Below are 18,677 nucleotides of genomic sequence, written 5' to 3'. Positions count from 1 at the left end.
ACTGTTAGAACAGATGAAGAATTTAGAGGAAGAAAGTATTAGAACAAAATTTAGATTACACGGATTTAGTTTTTTTTTTTTTTTTTTTAGTATTACTTGACTGCATAAAACATTAATTTATTTTATCAAATATTTAAACTTCGTAGATCCCAATGGTGTTAATAGGAAAAAGGTTCTTAATATGATTTTTTTAAAACTAAGATTACAGCGTAACAATTATTGTGTTTATTATTATTACATGTACAAATTACTCGTGTAAATCGTTATTTCGGAGCTGTATTATTTCGAAAAATAAAAATGTTAACAAAAATGCAAAGTCAAACTGGCTAGTGCGCTTTATTGTTATAAGGTGTGCCTCAGAGTATACTATCAAATTTCATCAAAAAATGAATTTTCCAAGTCATCTCTCTCTGTGTTAGTAGAAGAAAAATCAGATCATTAAGTCGAAAATTGAAAGATTTGGGACAGATAAAAGATAACCATATTTTCATACTAAACAAAGAGCTTGTAGTAAAAAAAAAATGCAAGTAAAAGGTATTTCTGTGTATTTGTGCTGTTTTCTAGTAGAATTTCGCCAATGTTGCAAAGTAGCTATCCATGAACAGTACTAAGGAACAGCTCGAGGAGAAAATGCCAACTTTAAGGCACCACCAGGGCATATTATGTTGCATGAAGCCTTTAAATTATTCAGAGTGTTGGTTCCGATTTGTACTTTATCCTAATTTTTTACTCATATAAGTAGAATTTTTAATTGGAAATTGGAATTAATTTCAAATCGTTAGAGGAGAAGAATTTGCAATATTGTGTTTCTCCAAAGCTGCAACCTTACTCGTAACCTTCACCATATTATTTCCCTTTCGAAAGATGTTTATTCGGATTAACTCTCTTAAAGGGTTTTTAAATAAATTCAGATATAATAAAACCGTTATTCAGAAGAACGTAACTAGAATTAAGGACGTGGAAAACATGATGAAAATAAAAAAATATTTTCAATTATGTAAATACCGAATCCATCATCAACCTGATTAGGAAAGTTCTTTTAATTTTTCTTTACAAAGGTCAAGGCGGGAGAACACCCATTTTTTTTTCTTTTTTTTTTATGGCCGGAAAAGATAAGTGTTCAGGATAAACAAATTAAGACAGCTACATTTAAAAGATAAAAAAAGTGTTATGTCATCACGTCTAAAAAGATCCAGTAATTTTTTATAAAAGCAGCATGTTTATAAGCTATGTTAAATTTCAGGATAGAAATATGGAAATTCATTTTGCCCAAATGATAACACAGGGGAACAATTTTTTTCTTCAGTCGCATGAGATTTTCTTACTGATCTTAGATACTTTCGAATTGCTGATTTCAAGTTGCAATCGATTTCTTTCTTTAATCTACAGATTTTTTTTAAAAAAATTATATTTTTCGTCTATTTTTTGTCAAAATGTACAAGTTTAAAAGCGTTATATATTGTATAACAGGAGGTCGCGTAAATGTTGCAACAAACTTCTGTACAAGTTTAAAAACGTTAAATGTACAAGTTTAAAAACGTTATATATTGTATAACAGGAGGTCGCGTAAATGTTGCAACAAACTTCTGTACAAGTTTAAAAACGTTAAATGTACAAGTTTAAAAACGTTATATATTGTATAACAGGAGGTCGCGTAAATGTTGCAACAAACTTCTGTACAAGTTTAAAAACGTTAAATGTACAAGTTTAAAAACGTTATATATTGTATAACAGGAGGTCGCGTAAATGTTGCAACAAACTTCTGTACAAGTTTAAAAACGTTAAATGTACAAGTTTAAAAACGTTATATATTGTATAACAGGAGGTCATCTCTCTATCTGCATTTTTAAAAAAGTTATGATTGATTTTAGATTGCCCTAATACCGAAACTTGCTCAGCAGACAAACTTTAAAGTGCTTTTTCTCACAGATGATAATTTTGAGTTTTAATCTTAATCAAATCCCTAAGGAATTTTTTCTATTTAAGATAAAGTTTTGAAGTAAACTTTTTTGTCTTAAGCATAATACACTTAGTTAAACTGTGCATTGGAATAAGCATTTTATGAGATATTACAATTTTTACAACATGTTATATATACCTAACAGGAATTTTTAACATTTTTTTGCCACTTTTTTACAAAATAATCTATAAAAATTATTTTAACTGTTATTTCAAAAAAATGAATACACGAAATTGTTAAGATGAATATTGTAATCACTAAGAAAAAAACATTTTTTGAAAATACGTAAAAATAAAAAAGCCTTAGGGATTTAAAAATCTTGAATTTTTTCAATTTTTTTTTAAATTTTAAAAAAATTAAACAGTTTAATTATTTTTTGAAGATAAATTATTGATTATAAGTTAAATGAGCATGTAAAGCATCCACAAAATGAATGATTATACCTTTATTTTAAAAAATTGTTGCAAGGGTACTGGGACCCCTAGCAACTAAACTAAAAAGAAGTCTATAAAATACTTATTGCATCAAACATAAAATTAAATTTTATGAAATCTTTACTAATAATATAAAATGTCAAATAAAGCTAAATAATTTTTTTTCTCCTTTTATATATTATGTGAATAGTTTTGATGAGTATACTTTTAACTTCAAGCAACATAAAAATCATTTGTGATTTCGAACCTGAATTTAATAACTTATTTCTAATATCATTTTACTCCAGTAAATTTTTCAGCAAGCGCGTTTCCTTTTTCTTTCACCCCACCTTCGATTGATAATGAATCTAACTGACGCGACGTCGTACTTTCCACTTGATCAACTTTCGAGTTGGACAAAACCTATTTATAAATTGAACAATTTTGTATCTTTTTTTTTTCTCCCAATCTAAAGGCAGTGATTTTATGGCATAAGACAAAATTTTTGCTGTGTAGATATGATTAAATTTTATACAGGCTGATTGAAATTAAATCGTGGCCTAAATGAAAAGGTAAAGCAGGCTTAGCATAAGAATAAATCAAACACCCCTATTTAAAAGCAGGGATTTTATGATATAAGATATAATTTATCTTACCTAGATATGATAAATTGAGTAATACCATGTGTAAGAGTTCGTGGATTCGATCCCCGCCGGCCAAAGACTCCCCGTGTAGTAAATAGTGACTGATGCACGTTAAATCTGTCGTGTCGCCAAGTCCTCCATGTCCCCATAACAAGTCAATACCTCTGGGGGTACTGATCCAGGAATTTCCTTGTCTTCTGGATTGGTTCAAAATTACAAGGCTACGGAGTTGAACATTAATAGTCGTAAACCCGAAAATTGTGTCAGCTGTTCAAAGACGGATATAAAATAAAATAAAATTAAGTAATACGAGCCGCTATGGCTCAGGGGATAGAGCGTTCGCCTTCCAATGAGGTGAACCGGGTTCGAATCCCAGCGATAGCTGATCGATACGAATCCACATCCGGCTTGCACAGACTACAGCACCGACGTGAAATATCCTCAGTGGTTGACGGATCACTGGTTAGAGTCCCTTTGCCATCAGGCTAACCGTGGGAGATTCTCGTGGTCTTCCGCTCCATGTAACGCAACTGCGGGTCAGTTCCATCGAAAAGACCTCCACGGAGGCAAATTTCTCCCAAATTTCTTTACGTAATACAGGATGTTTAAAATAATTGTGGCCAAAATGAAAACAAAAAACAGGTATTAAAACAAAAATAATCACTCCCCTCCCTCCATTTTAAGGCAGTGATTTTATGGTACAAGACAAACATTTTTTCCACCTAACTAAGATTAAATTCATAATACCGAATAATTAAAACTGTGTGGCCGTAATGAAAAAGCAAAGCAGACATAGAAAAAATATAAAAAGACGTAAAGGAACATGGTGTCACAAATGCTGCTAAAGGGGACTGCAAATCGTGCTTAATATACTGGGCCAACAAACAAAAATTAAATTTCATTAAAAGCAACGTCTGAAATTATAAATGGTAACAAAACAATTTAAAACCTTCACGTGTTTCTGTGTCACAATGGTACACCGTCGTCAGTAGGTTAAATCGAAAGGATGGTAAAAGAGAGATGTCTCAGTCTGACAAAAGGTTATGTCAAACTAAAGAGATAAATATATAATTGAAAATAATGGTTTAACAGCGAGATCAATTAAAATTGTCTTCAGTGATGTAAAAACTTTTCCAAAAATCCTGGTCAACGCATGAAATACATTTTTACCATACCCTCCATTTATCCTACTGATGAAGGTGTACCATTGTGACATCGAAACTCGTATAAGTTTTGACTTTAAACGTTGTTTTTCATGAAATTTAATTCTTTAACATAGAAAAACTATCGTAATTTCAAATCAAAAATCATTTTATATAATATCATTTTTACTGTACTTCCACACTACACATTCAAGACCCATACTACTATAAAAATGTTCTAATTTTGGACAGACGTCTAGAGATACGCATCACATAAACGCTACGTGGAATGGCGCATCTCGGCTGACATACCAGACGTGTCTCAAATAATGCCACAATAAACTGGCGTAATCTTTGAGCATTTCCTGTATTGCCGTGCAATTGAAAAACAAACGTAAGTGCTTCCCGATATATTTCGAGAAAAGTGGCTTGACAACTATTTGTTTCCGTTAGCTAAAATAGAGAAAATCAATAAATACGCTATAAATACGCTAAATAAATATACGCTATAAATGCGCAAAAAATACACTAAATAAAAATAGAGAATATAAAAAAAAATTATCTTTGAAAACAAAATTTTTTTTTGAAATATCATACAAAAATATAAGATATAAGTCTCAATTTCAAATTTTTTGTCGCTTACGTTGATTTCTTTTTCTTCTTCTTTTTATAGTATAGTAATGAATAAAAAAAATTTTAAAGTAATTATGTAAAACTTAAGACTTATTATTTTACTCACTAAATTTAATTTTTCAGTATTCAAATTGACTGTTATATATTTATAAAAAAGCAATTTGTTTATCATCCTTGGAACGCCTCCAAACAGCGTTTGCGATCCAATATTCCTACATGATTTTTTATTCTTTTTGTATGCCTTTTTAGCTCTTTTGCTTGAGTCAAAACTTTTGAATCACCCTGTAATATTCAATAGAAATAATGATAATATTTTGATGAAATTTAAAATTTCCGATTATCAGTATACATAAATATTTAGCGAATATAGAAATTAGGAGAGCATTTGGGGGGGGGGGGGACCACAATTTCCATGTAAGCAATAAGAAGTTTTTTGCTCTTCTCTGTAGTGGAAATTTTGGAAACTATTTGCTAACAATACTAAGGATAAGAAGTTAAAAAATGTCACCTTTTGAATAAAATGTGGCTAATCATTTCAGTACTCAAAGGCCTTCTTTTATTAAGAGTATGTTTGGTTTTTATTTCTAAAAGAATTATATCAAAGTAAGCATCGAAACCGGAAAAGGGCGAAAAAATTTTAAAAAGAATTTTAACATCAAAAAATTTAAATACAAAAAAATTAACCCTGAATAACTTGTGTTCGAATGAATGAATTTTCACGAACAATTTTTGACAATCTTATGGTTCAAAGGGGTGGCCTCAAATATGGTAATTAGTTAGTGCAAATGATATTTTAAGTAACAAAATCAAACACAAAATCGTACTTTCTCTGAATAAATATTCCATTTTTTCGATGGGTTTTTGATTTTCGATTTACAAAATATGGGAAAAAGAGTACCCGCAATCTGAAAAATATGACCCCATTTAGTCATAGAGTGGTCGAAAGTTTGAACCCTTTAATGTTAGCATTACTTATAGCGTATTTTGCTATATCTCGAGAAGTTTTAAAACAAATTTTAAAAAATTTACGCACAATTATAAAACCAGTTTAACAATAGATAATTCCATGCAAAAATAATTTTTAATAATTATTTATTACTTTTTGTTGTTTTATTTATAATAATCGGAAAAAAATTTGAATTGTAGGGGATAAAATTTTTTTATACCATTTTAAACTATGTAATTTTAAATGGCGAAACAGAACATATGAAATCGGTTGAATAATTCTTGTACATTAAAGGTTTAAAAATACGGCTTTTTTTTAATATTTTATGACTAACAACTGAAGTTACTACTGGAAGACTAACAAGTGAGTTGCATTTCTAGCATGGCGAGAATTTCCCAAACAGTAAAGCAAAATATCCTCCTAAATCAGAAGGATTGTAAAGGAAGGATACATTATTATTTTTCATATATAATTATTTATAAGTTCATAAAAAAACAAAACAATGATTTGGAAAATATGATACATTATTAATTTTCAAACAAAATTATTTATAAGTTCATAAAAAAACAACACAATGATTTGGAAAATATGCGCATTTTAAAGGAAACACTATATTCTTCTTTAGGATTCGATATAGAATGACACGAATCTCAAATGAATAATCTTTACATAAAGCAATTAAAACTACTTTGACCTCAAAATTCTTTTGAATAGAAAACATATGAATCAAGTTTTACATTTGTGAATGATCTATTCAAAATTTGCACTTAAAATATCCGGTGTTTCATAGGGATTTTGTGATAGAAAATACCTTTTCTTCTTTAAATTCCGCTACAAATACTTTTGTCTGAATTACTCTTAATCTCTTTATTGTCTTAGCCGGATATTTCAGTTCCGAAAAGTATTACATGGTCAGTTTAATATTCCATTCATGAAATTCTTTTCTTACTTTCATTTTTCATTTCCTTTCATTTAGTGACAGAATAATTTTTATGCAGAAAGTTGTGAAAAGAAAGGTAAATATTTAGTTAACAGAATCCAAACTAAAAACATTGAACATTTGACCTGATTAATAATAATAATAAAATAAAATAAATGAATTCGGCACATTTAGCATGTGGATTAAAGGCTAGCAATTTAAGTGTTCTATTGTTTTATTTATGGTATCCGCCAAAGTAAAAATCAGTAATTGCGACGGAAATTTCGATTTTTATTTTATTTTATTTTTTATTTATTTTAGAACTTTAGTTCAAAATATTAGAGGGTTTTAGAAACCTAATGATCTCCAATTTTTAGAAATGAAGTCAGATGTTTTTTCGTACGCTGAAAGACGAAATCGAAACCGGAAGTAAACCCCCGAAAACGAAACTGAAATGTTTTATGTTTCGCTTTGAGTATTTTAGCACTTAAATAAATTATATCCGCTTGAATAAATTATATTTTTATGGCAAGAATCAGAAATTAATTATCAAATTATTTTTTTGTTGTCAGAATTTTCCATGAATTTTCTGAAGAGAGAATTGAGAACATTTCTTTACCCAAACATGTATTATATAAAAAGTTCATTCTAGAATTCTTTGAAACTTTGTATATAAATTTCATATAATGTTAGCGATGTTTTGAACTTAAAGCTAAGATCTAATTGTGAATCTGTTATTTCAATTAAACTTAAGGTAAGAATATTTCGAATTTCTCTTAAAAAATTCGAAATTAAATAATGTCTTCAATTCTAATTTAGTGTTTTTTTTTTTAAGATTTTAGGTTAAAACACAAGTAATCACATAATTAATCTAGAAAAGAAATTATTTTGAAATTTATGCTTTACAATTTGTTGTGGAGCTGTAGCGTGATATTAAAAATTTGTAGCTTTTAAGCTCAAATTTGCCCTTATTTTGAAGAATATTTTACAAATTATTAAACTTAAAATTTATAATTTTAAGACCCCTTCTTACCAACGTAAAATTCAAATTTTAATTGAGCCTTTTACTTAAAAAAAAAATTGGGTCGAAATCAGTCGGATACCATAAATTTCGTTATTTATCCAAATAATGCATTCATTTGTGTAGCATTATTCCAACATAAGCGAATATCTTTTTAATGTGAAGTAATCTTTGCTGAAATAAATTTGTAAATTAACTTTTAATAATTTAAAAATAAATAAATAAAAAAAATATTAGATATATGTGAAAATAATTCAACTATGCTAAAAGGGATACTAATGTAAAAATTTCAAGAATTTGGAATTCTTAATTTTTTATATGAGTTATATCCTTGTTGTGTCTACACTGTTGGAAACATGCTCAATCATAATATCGTTCAAATTTCCAACAACTTTAATATATTGTTAAATTGAATTATGTCATCGTATTTCTTAAACTTGATTACACGATGCTATGGTTCAATTTAAAAGCAAACATGTTTCAGTCAAACATTTATTAAGGTTGCAGCAAATTTACGCCTTAATATGGTTCAATATTATGGCTCAACGTTGAACCTATTTTTCTATGAGTATATAAACATATTAGATAAAATAAAAATTTTCAAACAAAAAATTGACAGGAATTTTCGAAATATCTTTGTACATAAATTTTGCACAATATTGAATTTAAACAAGTTTTAAAAAAATTTAGTGTTTTTAAAATGTAAATTCCAAAAATAAGTAAATAAAGATTGTAAGCTACATTTCATTGCCGAACATTAAAGTTAAATTTCTTTTACAATCATTAAAAATGAAATATTGAAATTGTTTGAAAAATACATTCCAACCAAATTAGTAAGAAATTATTTCCTTTTTGAATAAATTTTTTTATTAGTAGTAGTATTTACTATATACGATGTACAAATAAATATAAAGGCACAAGCGAATGTCCTTCTGACTTTAGCCTGACCGTGATCATGAAAAAAATGACAATGCAATGATTGCGGCAATAGTATAACCAAAGAAAATAATGGTTTTGTCAGAAGTAGAAATAATACATAAAAAAGGCGCATCAACTTGAAGGCAAACATGCTTCAATTCAACATCTTATTAAGGTTGCAGAAAATTTTTACCTTCAAAATACTAATATTCTGGTTTAATATTGAAATATTGAAACTATTTTTGCAAAAGTTAACACATTAAATTGGAATTTTCAAAAGAAAAAGAAAAAAAGAGGAATTTTTGCAATATTTTTGTACAAGACTTTTGCTCTATATTGAATATGAATAAATTTTTAAAAAAAATTTAGTGTTTAAAATTGTAAAAATAAGTACATAAAGATTATAAGCAAAATTTCATTGCTTAGCATTAAAAGTTAAATTTCTTATTCAAATATAAAAAAGAAATTAAAGAAATTGTTAGAAAAATAAATTTCAATCAAATTAGTAAAACAGAATTTCATTTTTGAATTAAAAAAATTTCATTGTAAAAATTCATAAACAAATTTCATAAATAAAAATTTCATTTCTTTACTAAACGCCATGCACAAATAAATATAAATTTGCAGACGTCCTTCTGATTTCACCCTGACCGTGATCATGAAAAAAAAAATGGCAGTTCAATGATTGCTACAATAATGTAACAAAAGAAAGTAATAGTTTTGTCCGAGGAAAAAAAAAACACAAGAGAAATACTTCAGCGTGAAGAATGCCTTTTTTGCGACATCAATAATCTATGACACAAACGGACTATTAACTTATAAAAGTTATTTCACAAAAGACATTACATATGGCACTAGAAAGATATTGGAACATGAAAAATATATGCCCTTCCATATTTCATATTGAACATCAGACTTAGACCATTGCCAAGATTAGCCCCGATTTACGAGAGGAGAGAATGTATTTTTTTTCACAGTACATGAGGGGTGTTTTCCTTTAATGGACTTTTTATTCAGGTTCATCATAGGTGATTTATTTTAGTAGAGAAGCAAATAAATTGTGGCATGTCTAAATCAACTGATTTTACGCGTGGTTTCTATCTTAATCTCTTATGTTATCAGCAGTGGTACTAATGGATACAAAATGATTTCGATAATCAGATTGGTTTTATTTGGTAGTAACGTAATGGCTTGGATCCAGTGAAAAAAAAAATTGATTTGATACTTAGCGGTGAAAAAAATCTATCGAAATGAGATTTTTTGTTTTTAAATTAGTTAATTTACATTTGTCATGAATTTAATAGCTGAACCTGTAAAAGTTGAAATAAATTGAATATTAAAATAAAATTATAAAATAAATAAGATTATTAAAAATATATTTATTAATGTTATTTTTATTTTGAATTTACGTCGAATATCTATGGACAAAAACTTTATGCAATGCATAAGAAAGTACTTTAATCTCTTTATGTATATTTTACTTTTTGTGTATTTCATCATATCTATGGTAGGGGAGAGTCGGGTAGTCCCGCCCACTTAATGAGTATTGCTTATATTTCTGTATAATATTGAGTAATAATCAATATTTTTTGTATGTTTCTATTGTTTTATCATCTAATTAAATAATGCAAAAAGTATAAACCAAAAAAAGAATAGTTTAACTTAAAAAAATAGAAATTTAAAAAAACATGTTTTTCAGCTCTTTTCAAAATGTGTCGGGTAGCCCCCCCCCCCCCAGTTACAAATATTATGTTTTTTGACTGTTTCTTCAGGTATAAATGAAAATGACCACTGTATTGACAATAGATAAACCTTATTTATTACATATTTATATACTTTTGAAGCTGTTGATTTTTACATATTTATATACTTTACATATTTATATACTTACTTTATTTATTACATATTTATATACTTTTAGTGAAATGCATATAGCATTTAGTGAAATGCATATAACAATCAAATTTGAAGCAATAAAGTAATAATCTTTGCAACCGTACATTTATCGACGAAATAAAATTCAGCGGTGATACCCGACATTCATGTGAGCGGGGCTACCCGAATTCCAATTTTTTTGTAAATTTGTAATTACTCGAACAATTTTTTGCATATAAACGTCCTTCTTTGTGCAAATTAAACTTAAGACCACATACTTTAATGCTATATGTATAGAAAAAATTATTTTTTTAGTATTAAAATGAAGTTTAATCGAAACATTTAACCAATTTTTCTTAATTTCATGACTACTGTATTCAACATATTTTCAAAACTATTGTTTACCATGTTAACAGCTGCATAAATACTTGAAACTTCGAAAATAATCTTTTTTTTAATATAAAAATAATGTCCGATGGCCCATTGACTTGAAAAATATTCTATACATATGAAATTGACAGTGGGCGGGGCTACCCGACTCTCCCCTACTATTTAAAAAAAAAAAAAAATTTCACACAATTTAAGAATTTGTCCTGCCGTGTAATAGAAAAATCAACAGCTTCAAAATTGAAAAATTAAGATTTTTATAAATTTGGCATATTTGTATTATAAGCTACATGCTGTAATATTTTTTTTCTTTCAAAAATCCTTTTTTATTAGTTTTCTCAAATTCTATTTTAGTGTTGATAGCAAAGGAAAGAAAATAGTTGTTAAGTTGCTTTACGGGACGGGAGCACTTACGTCGTTTTTTTTTTCAATTGTATGGCAATATAAAGGTTGTCCTTGCGAACCATTAAATATACATGATAACTCGATCATTATCTAAAAAGCTAAAAGGGTGCTATCTGTCTTTTAGTTTGTGCACTGTACAAAGAGATTTATGCATTACGAATTTATTTTGTTCTCTAGTTAGTTCTTATAAAATACCACAGTTATAGCAGTAGTTTGAAAAAAGTAATCAAACGCAATGTTCATTTTTAAAAATAGCTGGGGTTTTTTTTCCCTTAAACATACATTTTAAGCTTAATTTTTTTTCTCCAAAACACTCTTTTTTATCAGTGTCCATTTTCTTAAAGACGTAATTTGAGTAATGTCCATTCACTTAAATAGCTATGTCCATTTTCTAAAACTCATATTCTGAATTTAATCCAGATTCTTAAACACGCGTTTCGAGCTATGTCCACTTTCTTAAACACGCATTTTAAACTATGTCTGTTTTCTTAAACACACATCATGAGCTGTGTCCATTTTCTTAAACAAGCATTATGTCCAAAATTAAAAGCACACAACTAGCAACTTCAGCTAGCTTGGTTCAATAAATATTTTTTGTGTATTTCAGATTTGTGCATCTGATCAATCAGCATGAGACAAAATTTTAAAACTTCAGCACTGTTATAAATAATGAGTTTAATTTTAAAAATATTTTTGAATAATATTTATATAATTTAAAATTTGAGCAAATATGGAATATTTAATATTGATTCACACTTCATTGCATATCACTAATTTATATTTGAATCCCTGATGCGAATACTTCCAGGTCGGGTAAAAGGATTTTGAAAAATCTTGATGCAATTCATCAAAATTATTATTTTTATTGCAGATTTCGTTTTTCCATGATTCCTATAACATACATACGAAATCTTATCGACATCGCTCTGCGGAATGAACTCCGTTTCGATCTAAACGGTAGTTTGTTTTTCCTTGTAAACATTCTGTCTGATATGCTAGGATCAATTTCAGTAAACTTCTTTATTTCTTTAATAAATGGGTGGAATTGACTGGAGCATATGTTTTTTGTATATTACCCTACTGATACCATATATTTTAATGCAATATTTCTCCAGTATACATACATACACATACACCGAAGAGCCATTACATTATGACCACCCTGCTAATAACATATAAGACCACCTTTAGCCCTCAAAACTGCTAGCACCCGCCGTGGCATTGATTCCACAAGGTGCTGCTGATAGGTAGTCTGAGGTATCTGGTACCAAGCGCTCACCAACTGGTCCGGCAATTCCCTCACATTGTGAGGGGATAGCGTGGCAGCACGAATTTGGTTTTCCAAGTAGGACCACAAATGCTCTATTGGATTAAGGTCAGGTGAATTTGGGGGTCAAGACATGACTTGAAAGTCACTGGAATGTTCCTCGAACCGATCCATGACGATTCGACCCTTATGACATGGTGCATTATCCTGTTGGTAAACACCATCCCCCGCAGGAAAAACTGTTGCCATGAATGGGTTAACCTGGTCTGCAACTATGTTCAAGTAGCTTAAAGACGTCAGGGAATGTTCTATGAAGATTATGGGTTCTAATGTGCCCCATGAAAACATTGTTCCTGGGCGAGAAACCATGAAAGCCTGGGCGAGCCCATTGTTATAGATGAAGGGTGGTCATAATGTAATGGCTCTTCGGTGTATATACATACACTGAGTGGTCAAATTATTATGACCACCCCCTCAATACACTGTTGGACTATCTTCAGCCCGTAATCCTGCTCGAATTCTTCTTGGCATAGATTCTATGAGATGTTGGTAGGTGGTAGGAGGAATTTGACTCCATATCCGATGAACTGCACTTTTTAATTCCGTCAGATTGGATAGCACTGGATCCAGCTATCTGATGCCCCGTTCGATCTCATCCCACAAATTCTCAATTGGATTGAGATCTGGTGATTGTGCCAGTAAACGAAGCATGATAAAAGTCACCGTTATGTTATTCGAACCATTTGACGGTAATACGAGCTGCATGACAAGGAGCATTGCTTGCTGAATGCATCTATCCCTGGGCAGGGAGCACCATTAACATAACAGGATGTACTTGATCTGCGATAACACTTAAATACATTTGGGCATTCCGACGTTATTCCACAGGAATCAAAGGGATCCTGCAGTGCCAAGAAAACATCCCCCAAACTATAACATAGCCTCCACCAGCTTGAAGTGTTGTGGCAATGCAGTTGGGGTCCATGCTTTCGTGCTGATTTTACCATATCCGAACTCTGCCATCTACATGGTGCAAATGAAAACGTGATTCATCAACCACGTGATCCTTTTCCAGTCATCTACTGTCCGCCTTGCATTCCCTTTTTGTAGCTATCTCGCCCTCTAGCGGCAACACTGTGACGCTATAGCTCATTTTTGCATTTATAAATAACTCATTTTACTACTAATGGAATAATGACAAAATTTTTGATCTAAAAAATTCTTACTTAATAAGAGTAATAATAAATAATTCTCCCGCAATAATAACATTTAAAATTTTCCACAACAAAACTGACATTTTCAATAAATAAATTATTTTATCACCAATTGATTAAATTTGAATAAAATTGAATATCTTTGGAAAGAGCTAATTTATTCAGCTAAGTTTGGCCTAAGGAGAACTCATGAAAAAAAAATTTTTGGTAATTTTTTGCTTTTTATAAGTTTTTAAACCAGTACATTAAAATAAATTCAGGTCAGAAATGTAAAATAAATAAACATATTAATTATAATAATTAGATAAATAAAGCTTTATTTTTTAATGTTTGAAGATACATCAATAAAAATTGATTAGATTTCTTTCTCATTAAAATGCCACAATCAATAAAACAATAATTTATATGCAAGTTGTTACAATTTTATACATTGCAATACTATTTACAATAAATCTCAAAAATCGAATATACGAATAAATGAATATTTTCCAAAAGCAATGCAATTGCAATCTAGCTTAGATACTGGAAAATGTTATGAAGATGATGTTTTTTTTCGTTTCGTTTCGGAAGTAATTTGTTTTATTAATGCCCGTTAACTGATTGGCGAAAATTCTTTTTGTCACGCAACAATATAGGTAAAATTAGGAGCATGCTTCGTTTATCACTAACGCAAGTTTTCATGCACACGAAGAGACATTTATCTAGTTAACAGAAAATTAAATTATTGCGAAATTTTATTTAAAAATTTAAAAAGCATAAATTTTTGTTTGTGGGTTTTCTCCCCAGGTCTTACATTGAAAAAAAAATGCCCACTTAGAAAGAAAAAAAAAAAAGCAGAAAGATTACGGTAGGCAGAATCACACTTTCTAAAAAAGTGGATATTTTTTTAGACAAAATTACCTTTTTTATGTTCAATTCCCTAAATCTTTAATATTAAGTATTAATTAATAAATTTCTTAAATAGGCTCTAAAACCATGATTACTAGGCACTTTTAAAAGGTGAGAACAACAACGTTAATTGGAGTTAATAATATGTATTACATGCACGAAATATTCACTACCTATGCAATATACTTTTCCATTTAAAGAAAATTATTTCTACAACTTTTTTCATTGAATTTTTAATTTTATGGGAAAAACTATCGGCGTTGCATACGTTATATATGTACTATTCCATATTTCCCGTGTAAAAATATGGCATTTTGTTGTAGAAAATGTCATAAAAACAAAAAAATACTTGAAAATTTATTTAAAAGATGAAAAAATAAGTTTAAGTTATAAATCATATTTCTGTTGAAATTATAGCGTCTATACAGACGAGGTACATTATACTGACCATACTTTGTGCTTAGGCATGAATGCTGCCTCAGATTTTCGTTTGGGTAAAAATACATTGTAGCTAATTTATTAGCAACAAAAGAAAACATTGACACATATGCGTCTTTATTTTGTTTAGTTTTCTTGGATTCTATTTTAAATATTTAATGAACTAGCAAGGCACAACTTTGAATAAAATGTAACAGTAAAATTTTTAAACCCTTAACTAGAATTTTTTTAAAAATTAATATTTAAGGGCCCTAAGCAAATGCCCCTTCCGACCATGAAATAATCACTCCCTGATTATGACTATAATAAAGCATCCAAGATCGACATTAAGATCTCATTTATTGAAAGTTAATGATCTAGTCTCCAAGCGAAGCTTAAAAATAAGTAAATAAATATCAATTTCAGCCAAAATGAGAGGTCGCAGTGTGGACAAGTGGAACTAAAACTTCTCTGCTTCGTATATGATTAATAACTGAAGTTTCATTAATAACCAATTTCGATTTTTTTTTAATCCTCGTGCATGCGCATCGGGATAAGTATAGGAAGGAAAAATTAGATCACAAGAAGATAAATTGAGGCATTGTCATAAAAATGAATAATTATAATCTATCATTAACGAAATAAAATTGTTCCAAGACATTTTTTTACCTACCTAATTGTAGTTTTATTAATTCTAATATAAAATATTATAGCAATTAAGGAGGGAGTGCAAAATTAACAAAATATATTAAGATTAGCAATAAAAACAACTTAGAAGTAATAAGAAAGTAAAGAATTTCTTTCTTGTATTACCATATTATTACCCATTCTCTTTTAGGAAATTATTAACATAAATTGTGACCAAGAATTATCTAATACACCTTAATAGAATTGAGTATTGATTTAAATCGCGGAATGGATCTTGAAACTGATTCGAAGATCGCTTAATTCAAATCATTCGATTTAGACCTATAGGTTCAAATAATTTTATTTGATTCTACTAATTCAATTACTCAATTCAAAACCCTTAAATCATTATTTTGGTTGCTTCATTTAAGAAATACTTTTTATTTGAATAATGCTACAGTTACACAAGATAAAATTAAACTTTTTTAAAACTGTTGAACTCTTAGCAAATTAAATTAAACCGAACTGAAGGCATATTTGTATATTTTATTATTATTTTTTTAAAGGCAAATCAGCAATATTAGTACGTTTATAAGTAATATATATTGCTGATTTATATGCATATTGCTCGAATCAACGAATTTGAAGCATTGATTCGATTCAATGCTTCAAATCACTTAAATGAATAAACTTCGAATCACCTTAGCCCTTTGACGCAAATGAGACACCAGATTCTCTTTTATATATATTTTCGAATGCTCTAATTACAAATAAAAATATATTTCGGTATTTTTTAATTATAAAAAACAGTCTAATAGTTATAAAAAAAAAAGGAATTATATTGGTACTAAAATATAATAAAAAAAAGTAAGATTTTTTTTTTCATTTACATTTAAAGATTTATCAATAATTAATTTTACTGTTTCGTTAGATCTAAAAAACTGCAAATAAGTACAAATTTGAAAAATTATTGTTGTGAAGATTTTACCATTAACGCAGAAAAGGGCATCGGTGTTTCAGATTGTATTTCAAAAACATAAATTATTAAAATGCAAAATATAATATTTTTCACTTATTTTGACCTAAATTAAGAAAAAAAAAAAGTATGAAAAATATGTTGAATGAAAATTTTGCTTCACTCTAAAATTTTATATGTATTTTTATATAAATGTTTGACGGTGAAACAATGTTTAAGTAATTTGTTTAGAAACTTTTACAAAGCAATTTTTTGCTTACCCTGGAAAATAAGAGTTTCTAAGTAAGAAATGTCAAAAGAAAATTGTCAATAAAAGAAGTTGAACCAGATTTTTCTTTCTTTTCAGTCTACTTTTCAGTTAGTACAACTAACGAGAAACACATGGTCCTGGTTTCTAAAAGATACCGACTCACAACTGAAGTTTTGACAACATTCCACAAATCTTAAGAAAAAAAAACAAGAGGGAGGGGGATGATTTACTTACTTGATACTATGACACAGCTGATTCGAAAAAACTCGAATCTTTTCTGAGATGAGTGCGTTTTCTTCAAAGGCGATAAGGACCTCTGCAGATTTCAGAGGAAAGCGAATTATTTCCAAGGTTCGCAGGGCTGAGCTAAGGGGATGGAAGATGATTATAATCGTCCTGGGGTTCAGGACTGCTGAAGGCTCGAAGTGTAATGTTCTGAATTTAAAAAAAGAAGAAGAAAAAATTGCGAAGAATTCATGCGATATAAAATATTTATATGTTCCTAAAAACTTTCTCGATATATATAAGCCACCAGCGGCTTATCCGCTTAACTGATCGAAATGAGATTTCAGATAGTGTATATTATTTCACAATTACTTAGCACAATAAAATGTAGTAATAGAAAATTAGACGACTCATTGAAAATATTTGTTAATACACTTTTAAAATATTTATTTGTTTAAAAGTTTTATTTTTTATTAAAAAAAAGCCCCATAAAATTTTTTAGCAGGTAGACGTCAATAATGCCAATTGAAAAAATAGCATTTGTGCAAATCTGTGGAGTAATACTAGCATGCACTGCATATTGTGCTACCATTTTTATTTCTGTATTTCATTTTGATGTTATTTAAAAATTGCCGTTTGCAATGATTTAATTCTATGCCATTCAGGTGTAAGAAAGATAAAGGATCAGTCTTTTTAATAAATTCCAATCATTTTTAAAACAAGATAGGATAGTTAAAAATTCAAAAACATCTAAAAGATAAGAATCTGAATCCTTTAAAAAGTTTACTGAATAAATAAATCTTTTAATTATCAATATGTTAATCAGGTTCGTCTACAGCAACAAAAAAGGTTATTAACCAGGTTTTCAGTGTTGTACTTAATGGTTTCATAAATAATTTATAAATCACTGGCAAGTTTAACAAATTATAACTCAGCACATATTTGTACACTTTATTACTCGAAATTAATTTAGTTTTATGAAATAAAAATTTATTTCATTCTAATCATCTTTGGCAAGCAGCTGAATTCGTTTGTGTAATTTCGATACACAGGGGGTTGCGTAAAGACCACTCTTAATATGTATTTTTAAAATCCTTATCAAAAATGAAAGCAAAGAAGTATCCACATTAGGGAGTAGAAGAATAATATTTAGTGGAATAAAACAAAAACGTCCTCAAAAACTGACCTATTACAATAAAGGACTGCAAATGTAATAAACATCAAAACAGCTTAAATTGGAGGTAGAAATTTTAAGGTGTTACAAATAATAGTTTTTCAAAACTCCTTCATTTTTTCCCGCAATCGTGTCTCGTTGTTTAATATTCCAGCCTTTCTGTATAGTGATTTGTAAGATTTTGAAAGCGTTTTCTTTTGTTTTTACTTTTGATAAGGATTCTTAAAATACACATCAAGGCGGTCTTTACGGAACAACCTGTAATCGACGTATCCCATTAATGCTTTTTCCTATCACAGAGAAACAGTGCTTAAATTCCGTATCCACCCTCTTACCTTTTGAACGGTTTCAGTTATAGTTAAAGAGATGTTTAGGT

General features: G+C 28.9%; 1 protein-coding gene across 1 annotated transcript in view; it reads left to right on the top strand.

Moving 5' to 3' along the window:
• Positions 1-18,677, top strand: part of LOC107451045 (galactose-3-O-sulfotransferase 2) — a 40,065-nt gene that overhangs the window by 15,084 nt on the left and 6,304 nt on the right. The gene's annotated exons all lie outside the window — the stretch shown is intronic.

Source organism: Parasteatoda tepidariorum, chromosome 11, assembly GCF_982258835.1.
Source record: "Parasteatoda tepidariorum strain Cologne lab strain chromosome 11, Ptep-v5.0, whole genome shotgun sequence".
Lineage (NCBI taxonomy): Eukaryota > Metazoa > Arthropoda > Arachnida > Araneae > Theridiidae > Parasteatoda > Parasteatoda tepidariorum.
This window is presented reverse-complemented; position numbering and strand designations above follow the sequence as displayed.